The following is a 7,737-nucleotide window of genomic DNA, read 5'->3' as shown; positions in this document are numbered from 1 at the left end:
ATTGACTAAATGTTCAGATATAAATGTATTGTGAAGATCAAATATGACTGTCAGATAGATTGGACCTATACTAATAGGTGATTGTGTGGACTCATTCTATTCTACTTCATTCTATTTCTATATTCAAAATGCCTTTCCATGGGGGCGGCAGGTAGCCTAGTGGTTAGAGCTTTCGGCCAGTAACCGAACGATTGCTGGACCGAATCCCAGAGCTGACAAGGTAAAAATCTGTTGTTTTGTCCCTGAACAAGGCAGTTAACCCACTGTTCCCTGGTAGACCGTTATTGTAAATAAGAATTTGTTTTTAACTGACTTGCCTAGTTAAAAAAGGTTACATAAAAAATATAAAAAAATACAGTCCTGCCAGATACAGCCCTGTCATTAGTTGAAGTCAGCCAATCCAATAGTTTCAGAAAAGTAGTTGCTTTCTCACATTTATATTGAAATAGTAAAAAAAATAGGAGAAAGGACGGAATAAATGTTGTTGATTATTGAGGTGACTTATGCAGCTGGTGCTTTATGTAGAGAGAAGGGTGAAAGATCACGATCTGTGCACTAGAGCTGAGAGTATATTTTGATGGAACTAATTGAATTAACAAACTAGCACCACACAGCCTCCGAGGGCTACAGTAGTAAAACCAAACTGTGCCCTCGCACACTAAGCCCTCGCACTGACCTACAAATGTCATCTCACTATTTCACCATCCAATCCCCTGCTATTGCGGCATGCTCCTATTACTATGAGCATTGAAATGAATCAGTGGGCAGCCAATCTTATTATGTCCACATATTCTAGGCCTACTGCACCTACACAATGCACACAAAACAGCCTTTGAGGTGGATATACAGGCGGAGAGAAACCCACTGAAAGACAGGAACAAATAGACAGCCCTGTATGTCCCCTGCACTCCGCTGTTTCTTTAGATCACAGTGGCATGGCCATGATCTGGTATTCTGGGAAACTTGTCTTGGCGCGCCGCACCGCTCGCCATCTCCTCACACTCATGTTGTTTGGCCCCAGACCCCATCCTCCTCCCCCTAAAGGCTCATTCATATTCCAGTAGTCTCTCCCAGACAAAGACAGCACACCAGCAGCCACAAACCCATCAATATTACATCCCAATCTTAGTCTGTGCAGCTCGCACACACAGCTCCTTAAACCAAAGGACAAACGCACCCCTCGACAATGAAAATGATCTATCATCTCTGTTTATGACAACTCGTCTAACAAGTGGTCACACGCGTCACTATGGATTCACACAATGGTAATGGCTGTATCTTTCGCCGGTTTTCTCTCAAGTCTGTCCCAGCTCTATTTCTGTATCAAGATTATATGTTGTTGTCTACATCCCTCAAAATTGTACTCTACCATAACCAAAGAATCAGTACTGTGGATTCTATGTTTATTTAGGCCTGTATTTATGGCTTTCAACATAAGGCTTTATTGTGAAATGTCTATATTATGTTCAGGATTCCATTGGAACATGAAGGGCACATGCACGCACAAAGATAAAGACCCAGAACAAACAATGCGGGCAAATGAGAACAAACGACATTGCCGTGTTTTGGGTAGATTAGTGCTTGGTAATGGTCGAGCCGTGCTTGGTAATGGTCGAGCCGTGTTTGGTAATGGTCGAGCCGTGTTTGGTAATGGTCGAACCGGGGAGCAGAAGTACATGACACCAGATGTTGCATGGAGCCAAACTGCTCTTGATGGGGAGATTGGCTCGGCTCTCCGCGGCTGAGACGGCGTGCATTCTCATCAGCCCAGGGTCATTACGAGCCTCTCCTGCTCTACCTGATATCCCCAACCATATGGCTGTGGCTGACGCAGGCCCACACACACACACATCTGAACCCTGACTGCAGTGTTCAAGCTGTAGACAGTTTTATCTCCTCATTTATCTCGGTGACTAATGATACATCACCTGCCAGGGAATAGGTGAATAAAGGGAACAGAGGGTGGAGGGTGAGAACGAGCATGTGTCCCTAAGAGGCCTTTTTCCAAGAAATTGGATCAGGTGGCAGCAGAAACTTCACGAAGTCTGTCTCAAGCAGTTGTGTTAAAGTTCTGGTGCATTCTGTCTCGTTTCTGTCTTCCGCTCTCTCTCTCTCTCTCTTGCCCTCAATTCTCATATTCATCAGGTGACACCTGCTCTCCATGGTACAGTCTATCCATGGAGGAAAGTGCTCGTGTGATGTTTGAGTGAGAGTGAGGTGAGGACAAGGTGAGCTATGGCTCTGGGTGAGGTAGGCAGACTGTTTAGTATCCTCAGTAGGTTTCTCCAGAGCTGCATATTCAACCCAGAGACTCCTTCCTGCATGACACCTGTCTTTGTTCTTCCTTTGATCTCTACCTGAGCTCATCTCCCAGGGAACACTGAACAACGCTATAGAGAGAGAGAGAGTAATGCAGTTCCGTGTGAGGCCTTATCAGTTAATTCCACAGCAAACACATATGAGAACCACAGGCAACCGCTTAGAATGGGTCACCATATCTACAAAGAGAAAACGTCAAATTAAAATGTCATAATAAAACCTGCACCCATTGAATTACTGTACTGTGTAAGGCAATAGCATAACCTAGGTCATACAATGGTGGTGAACTACATCTTTCATGTTAAAGGTTAATAACCTAGTGAGATAGAACTTCTCCGTAACATCTGGAAGTGTCTGCCTTCTGCTTCGACTTGAATTAGTGCTACTTACTTATCATAAAATACATCTAAAGGAAGCAGTGTGGATGCCAAGGTGTCTGTCTGTCAAGAGAGGGCTGAAAACCACAGGATAGTCGGTTCGATTCTCCGGACCACCATGTAAAATGTGTGCACGCATGACTAATTCGCTTTGGATAAAAGCATCTGCTAAATGGCATATACTGTATACAATTGATTATTTCCACAAACAATACTGAACGATTACAGACAAGTGTTAGGACACCGCTATGCAACTGATTGTCTTTGTTTGGGGAATTACTTTTGTTATCCATTTGAATAAAGTAGAACGATATTCAAATGTTTTGTTCATTTTAAGCAAGGTTTAGAAATTAATTCCCATGATTCGTTAGGGAAGAGAGGAGAAAGAGTGATAGACTTTGACCAATGGGGTTTGTCTATGCTATGTTTCAATGAGTTTCTAGATGTAAACTTTGTCGGTGCAGGGAGCCAGCAGCATTCCATTCTATTCCTCCCCGCTGAGTGTCCGGGCCAGGAGCAGCCCAGCCTGTGTATGATGTAGCTTATCTCTCCTCCCAGACACTAATACGCCTGGCCACCATCTGACTGTGTGTTTTCATGAGCCCAACAGAGATGTGTTTGATCAAATTAATCAACGTGAGAGCTACAGCATTGTGCATATAATAACGTTTTGTAGACAAAATACAATGTAGGAGCAGGCCCAACCTGTCACTCATCACGGTTTCATCCTCAAATTAATATTGATGGGCTTTAGTCTGGATCCAATCTAAGCAGCACATCTGTCACCCAGTTTTTAATTGACAAACTGACAGGAATGTTAAAAGCCTTTTTTGCAATTGTTTTCGCATGGGTTTAGTATCCTGTGAAATTGAATTAGAAAGGGCGCAGTTAGCTACTGAATATTCTGAGAGAGAGAAAGTTAAGGGTCATTGCTTGTCCAACCCCGTGAAGGAAGAATGAATAATCCACACTCTGTGGACCAGGAAAGTGAGTTTGGACTGGCATTTTTTTACTGAAAATAACCAGAAACTCCCCTTAATCTCTTCCATAGAAAACATCCTTGTGTAGTGTGAAATCCTACAGCGCCACAGATGACCAGGTGAGTCTAGGGTTTGGAGAGCGTGACGCGCAGGTGATTGAAAAGAGAGACGCATAGGCTTGGGCGGTATACTGTATACCAGGGTATTTTGAAATACAGACGGTATGATTTTCAAAACCGTCCCAAAAAACTGTATTGGTTTGGCGTAGGGATGGACATGAGTACTCGAATGGATGTCAAAGCTTATATATAAACTCAGCAAAAAAATAAATGTCCTCTCACTGTCAACTACGTTTATTTTCAGCAAACTTAACGTGTAAATATTTGTATGAACATAACAAGATTCAACAACTGAGACATCAACTGAACAAGTTCCACAGACTTGTGACTAACAGAAATGGAATAATGTGTCCCTGAACAAAGGGGAGTGCACCAGATTTGCCAGTTATTGCTGTGCGATGTTACCCCACTCTTCCACCAAGGCACCTGCAAGTTCCCGGACATTTCTGGGGGGAATGGCCCTAGCCCTCACCCTCTGATCCAACAGGTCCCAGACGTGCTCAATGGGATTGAGATCCGGGCTCTTCACTGGCCATGGCAGAACACTGACATTCCTGTCTTGCAGGAAATCACGCACAGAACGAGCAGTATGGCTGGTGGCATTGTCATGCTGGAGGGTCATGTCAGGATTAGCCTGCAGGAAGGGTACCACATGAGGGAGGAGGATGTCTTCCCAGTAACGCACAGCGTTGAGATTGCCCGCAATGAAAAAAAACTCATCCATCTGACAGGTGTGGCATATCAAGAAGCTGATTAAACAGCATGATCATTACACAGGCGCACCTTGTGCTGGGGACAATAAAAGGCCACTGTAAAATGTGCAGTTTTGTCACACAACACAATGCCACAGATGTCTCATGTTTTGAGGGAGCGTGCACTTGGCATGCTGACTGCAGGAATTTCTACCAAAGCTGTTGCCAGAGAATGTAATGTTCCTTTCTCTATCATAAGCCACCTCTGTCAATGCTGGGAGAGTAAGACAATCAAATGGGGAGCACCGAGAGCAAGCCCGCACCAATTATATCAGTGATAAACTCAGTGCTCCACCCGGCCCCCACTCCCATACCTCAAAGAGCCAGGCATGTAAATGGTAATTAACATACATCTAGATGCCAGTTCACTTGCCCCCAGCACGGCCCCATTTTGCAATATTTTTTTGCTGAGTTGATATTTTTTCAAATACTGTAAAACTATTTGGTGGAATATGCTTTGTGGCTGCCCGAACAGGCAAGTGAAAATGTGTCTGGAAGACAACGTTAATTTGCTTTGACTCTAGTGTTCAATTTGTACATGTGCATTTGTGGGGCACAGCAAAAAAGACCCCAAGCCAAGCGTCACACCGTTCCTCACCCTAAATTGCCTTTCCCCTCCTTGTCTCATTCAATCAATTGCGTTCCGACCGCTCCCTCCACACACGCATGCTGAGTGCACACACAAGCTCCCGTTAGGCCTACATAAATAAATTCCTAGAAAAACGTATCTAAGTGATGGGATACACAAGCTATATTCCTTGCCAAGTGATGACAGTTATATCACAAACGTAAAATGGACTTGTTGATTGAAGTAGGAAAATATGTGTTCCAACAATGAGCTGCAGTTTTGGAATAATTGCATCCGGTCTACTTTCTGCTTAAGCTGCTTTGCGAACTGCTAGTGCCATTTAGAATTGGTTAGCCTCGGCTACAACTCCCCTAAACGTAGGTTCCACACTGAAAATATGCAAAAACATTAGTTTGATAAAGACAAAGAGGGTATTTTCATCAGAATCATTAAGCATAATATGGCAATAGTAATGAATTACAGCCACAACATCTGTTTGGTGAGTAGGCATAAAAAACGTTTGGAAAGAAATAGCACCCCTTGTGTGCACTGCCGGTAATAGTGTATACCCTGGTATGGTATAGGAATGGTAAGAAGTAGAGCTGGGATGATAAACCAAAAGTGATCGACACTGACCACACCGATCACTTATTGCAAGCATTTTACTGATCGTTCATTACAATAAGTAGCCTATACTAGTTTGCAAATATGGGTGATTGTTAATAGGACAATTGATGGATACAACCATCAAATTGGTACTAGTAGTTTAAAGAATAATTTAAAAAAACGGTGGTGCACATTAATGTTTTAAACTTATCGTTCTATTTATCGTGTTCGCATTAATTCAGGCAATTTATTGTGATATGGATTGTTGTCCATTTTGCCCAGCTCTAGTATGAAGGGATGGAAATCGGGATCCCGCCCAATACTAGACCCACATCGTGACAGAGACCGTGGGAGGTTCCCTTTAGTACAACATTTTCAAGAAGCTGCGGACAGGACTAAAATTAAATCTTGTGAAAAGGGAAGAGAATGTATTGAAATAAATCCCTGGTCAGTGGAGACAGAGACCGACACAGAAACGTAGAGCTTACCTTGGCGGACGTACTCTTCATGTTCGTGATGCACCAGCTCTGCCACACAGCCCCCGTAGCGCAGGCGCGTGTCGTGGTCGTAGGCCTTGAGCGTCTCGCTAGAGCTGTACGACTTCTGGGTGGCCACGCGGCACTCCTCGGGCTCCAGGGATGCCATGGCATGGTGGAAGTCCTTCCTGCAGCGGCCCCGGGTCAGGGAGCAGTGCCGCCGCTCCTTTGTGTCCATCTTCACGGCGACCGGCGTAGATGCTCTGAGGGGATCGGCTTAGGTTGATGCGCTCACCTGTTAGGGGCGACAGCGAGGGAGAGAGAGAAAGCAGAGCATGCATGAAAACTGACACATCAAAGTAACACTAAGAGCACGCTGAACTGGACTGAAAACTATGCTTGTTCAAATCTTGTGTTGGGCCACCACACAGTGTTGTCTTAAGTACCTTTACCTAAACTTTAGTATCTATCAATGACATGTAGTCCCTTACACTGCCTGTGAGAGTCATGCTCTTTCCGAAGAAATGGAAAGAAATGTACCAAACAAGTATTTAACAGTGAAAATCTATTTTGGAGACATCAAGTCAACACAGAATGCGAGCCCCGTGGGGATTGGTGGAGTCGTTCCATTCCAAATCTCCTGCTGAGGTTAAAGAGATACACTCATCAACACAATCAACACCTGACTGACTACACTGTCAAAACACAGTCAGGACACACTCTCATTTACATTTACATTTAAGTCATTTAGCAGACGCTCTTATCCAGAGCGACTTACAAATTGGAAAGTTCATACATATTCATCCTGGTCCCCCCGTGGGAATTGAACCCTGGTCCCCCCGTGGGAATTGAACCCACAACCCTGGCGTTGCAAGCGCCATGCTCTACCAACTGAGCCACACGGGACCTCTCCCACTCACACAGTGAGCAGGCAGTCTCTCCAGGTGGGATGAGGACTGGGGAGCGTCACTGTGTCTCAGGCTCATTATCACTTAGTGAGTTAGTTCTGTTCTGACTCCCCCAGTGAAGAGATAGAGAAGGAGGATCACAGCCAGCAGGCTCTGCTGGAGGGAGGAGGCCTCCGTCCAGACGCTCAGTGACACCAGCCCACTCTGCATCTGTCTGTGAGGCTGAGGCTGTGCTACACCAGCCAGGCCCAGCCAAGGCCCAGCCAAGGCCTCACAACAACCACCACCACCCCACCACCAGCAGCTGAGAAGCAGGAAACTATGGCGGCAAAGAGCAGAAAGTATAATGCATCTCCCTTTGAATAGTTAGACCTCTGATTAGAACAAAACGAACACTTTTGCTATCCATCTTAACAATGTTCACACAGCAACAGGTTCAGATGAACTGCACAAAAGAATAGTACAACAATGACTACTATTTGAAGCTCACAGGCATAACCTCATAGGCATAAAAAATGGAAGGATTCTTGTTACACTTGTCCTTGTTACACTTCAACGACCGATAAGCAGCATACGAAAGAACACTTTGCTTCTCTCGTTTAATATTTTGTCGTTTCAAAATGTTTACAGGA

General features: G+C 44.6%; 1 non-coding gene across 1 annotated transcript; it reads right to left on the bottom strand.

The window, feature by feature from the left end:
• Positions 1–7,028: 7,028 nt before the first annotated feature.
• On the bottom strand, positions 7,029–7,105 carry trnaa-ugc (transfer RNA alanine (anticodon UGC)). The gene has a single exon. It is a non-coding gene; the product is annotated as a tRNA-Ala (tRNA).
• Between the last annotated feature and the right edge of the window lie 632 nt (positions 7,106–7,737).

Source organism: Salvelinus alpinus, chromosome 1, assembly GCF_045679555.1.
Source record: "Salvelinus alpinus chromosome 1, SLU_Salpinus.1, whole genome shotgun sequence".
Lineage (NCBI taxonomy): Eukaryota > Metazoa > Chordata > Actinopteri > Salmoniformes > Salmonidae > Salvelinus > Salvelinus alpinus.
This window is presented reverse-complemented; position numbering and strand designations above follow the sequence as displayed.